We start from the raw sequence: 2,601 nt of genomic DNA, 5'->3' as shown, positions 1-2,601 counted from the left end.
TTGTATAGGTACTGAAAGGTCAATCCTGTGTTTAAAGGTAAAGATAGAAGGCCCCTGTTAGCCCTCATTTTCCCTTACAGGAAGACCACTGCACTAGGCTAAAAATGAATGAGGCACACTTAAACTACCTAATAAAGACGGATAATAACTTTTTATACCCCTGAGTGGTTGAAGAGAGTGATTATCTAGTCTGTGTCCATATCTTTAAATTATGTAAAAGAAAGCAAAGTTAGTGTTCTAGTATTTGTATTTCTATAGTAAGTAGACCAGCATGGCAGAAAAGAAGAAAACAACTTTACTGTCTTATTGTGACTCCAGGGAACCAATAAATAAACTCCTCTGTAGACTCTTTGATCAGGGGAGCTCCACCACATATAACAGTGTGCAAAGAACTCAAATCATATTTCTTTGCAATATCGACTTTGTTCATAGCCAACAGGATGGGAGGCACAAGAGGCAAATAGGTGATTCTGTACTTCTGAATCAACCGAAGCATCTCCACGAGATCAAACTTAGACAGCACAACAATGGTGGATCCGGAACCAAGCAACGCACAAGCAAAAGCCGCAAGCCCATATATATGAAACATGGGCACCATACCCAGGAACGAATCAGTCTGATTCCGGGTACTACTTTCAGGAGTGAATCCCAAGCGCTTCAGCACAATGCAAACCATAGCAATCAGATTTCTGTGGGTGGAAATGACCCCTTTGCTCATTCCAGTAGTCCCGGAGGAATAGAGCAGTGTGGCAGTATCGTCTTGCCGGATTTTAACAACAGGGGCATGGGCAGGATTCGAAGTCAGGAGCTTGTCTAGAGTAGAGATGTAATTTTGGTCATTCTGGGAGGTTAATTCAGATGAAGAAGAAGAAATGAGCACTATGGCCAATTTGACAGCCAAAGATGGCGTGGCGAAGGCCAACACGGCTGCCGAGTCTCTGGCTCGCTTCGCTATCTCAGCCGCAGTATTTAGCGGATTGGTGGTCGTAACGATGGCTCCAATGGACAAGACAGCCATGCAGATTATGGGGAAATACATTGAATTCGCCGAGAGGATGAGTACAACGTCGGATTTTCTGATGCCAAGGCCGGCTAAACCAGCGGCAAGTGACTTTACGCTCTGCCATAGTTGAGGAAATGTGGTGGTTTCCCCAGTGACAGAGTCGATGAAGGCTATGCGGTCATTGTGGCGAAGCGAGGAGACGTAGGTGGGGAGATCCAGGAATTCGTCTTGGGGAAAATCCACTGGTTTTCGATTGCTGTAGTACGGATTTTCGATTGCTGTAGTACGTCTGGTTGGAGCTGCTGCGGGGATCGATCTGGAGACCCATTGCTCTGTGGAATTCTGGATTCAATACACGAGGAAAAAAGAAAATAAATTTGTGTGCAGGGAAGGGAATTAGCAGATGGACGGAATGGAAAGGATTGGGACTCGGTTTTCATGGTATATATAGATGCTGGCTCTGTTAATACGACAAAATATAGTACAAGGACGATGGCCTGTGATGCTCGTTCTGTTAATATATGGTAACAGGCCGAGGGCCTGTGCAGCTTCGTGCTTGACTTTTAAAATTTGGGAGGTGGCGACTGCGCGCGAGATAGTTATGGAGGGTTGTTGGGATTTTATTATGATCGGAGTTACATAAGATGGAACCTTTATGGATGTGGGTTTTTTTTAATGGTTATGGATCCACCACAATTATCACAAGGTATCTTGTCTCCTCACTGCAAGGAAAAAATAGGTTTTTCTTAGTTATTAGAAAGAAATTTAAATTTGTGTTATTTAAATTAGTTTTTTTATTGTATATATTGGGTATTTGGATTGTAGAGGTTACTTATTAAGTTTGTGATAAATTATCGTTAAATTAGAAATTAATTTTAAAAATTCACAAAGTTTCCAAAAAATCTCACTAAAAACAACTCATTTTAGTTATCTAGCACAAAAGTTAGAATAATTAAAGATAGTATCTTTACATTAAATATCAGATTATATAAATATATAATAGGGACTTTTAGATATTTTTTTAGCGGGAAAGTTGGAATCATTATATTTAATATTATAATATATTAAGTTATAATAAACATTAAAATATTTACTTCATTAATTTATAATATACATCAAAATATTTACTTTATCCAATTGAAATTTAAAAAATAATAAAAACTATCTAAATTATAATTTTTTCTTCATTATTATTATTGATTATAAAAATAATTAACATATAAGTTAAAAATATATAGATTTAAAAAAACAAGTAATAAGATTCTTAACCATGGAGATTCACCCTTATTTTATCATGGAGATTCTTGTAAATAGATTTTGTTACAATATAATGAGCCAATACCATGACTACAACTCATTTCATATAACATTTATTCATATAACATGTTTTTAATTAATCAATTATATTAAATGGAGAAAAAGGCATAATTATTTTAGAGATAAATTTTAACATTGATTATTATTAAAAATATTCTAGAATATTCTATGGAAGTTAAATCTCTATAATTCACCTAAATATTATTATGTCGATAGACATGCCTATTTCAATATAGGCCTTCCAAATTTCTAATATAATTATTAGGTGGATGGTTTGTAGA

At 36.2% G+C, this 2,601-nt stretch overlaps 1 pseudogene; it reads right to left on the bottom strand.

The window, feature by feature from the left end:
- Positions 1-295: 295 nt before the first annotated feature.
- Positions 296-1,018, bottom strand: LOC149208314 (beta-phenylalanine coenzyme A ligase pseudogene; annotated as a pseudogene).
- Positions 1,019-2,601: the final 1,583 nt, after the last annotated feature.

The sequence above is a fragment of the Pinus tabuliformis genome, chromosome 1_2 (genome assembly GCF_031772625.1).
Source record: "Pinus tabuliformis cultivar Carrire ecotype Pingquan chromosome 1_2, CPIR1, whole genome shotgun sequence".
Lineage (NCBI taxonomy): Eukaryota > Viridiplantae > Streptophyta > Pinopsida > Pinales > Pinaceae > Pinus > Pinus tabuliformis.
This window is presented reverse-complemented; position numbering and strand designations above follow the sequence as displayed.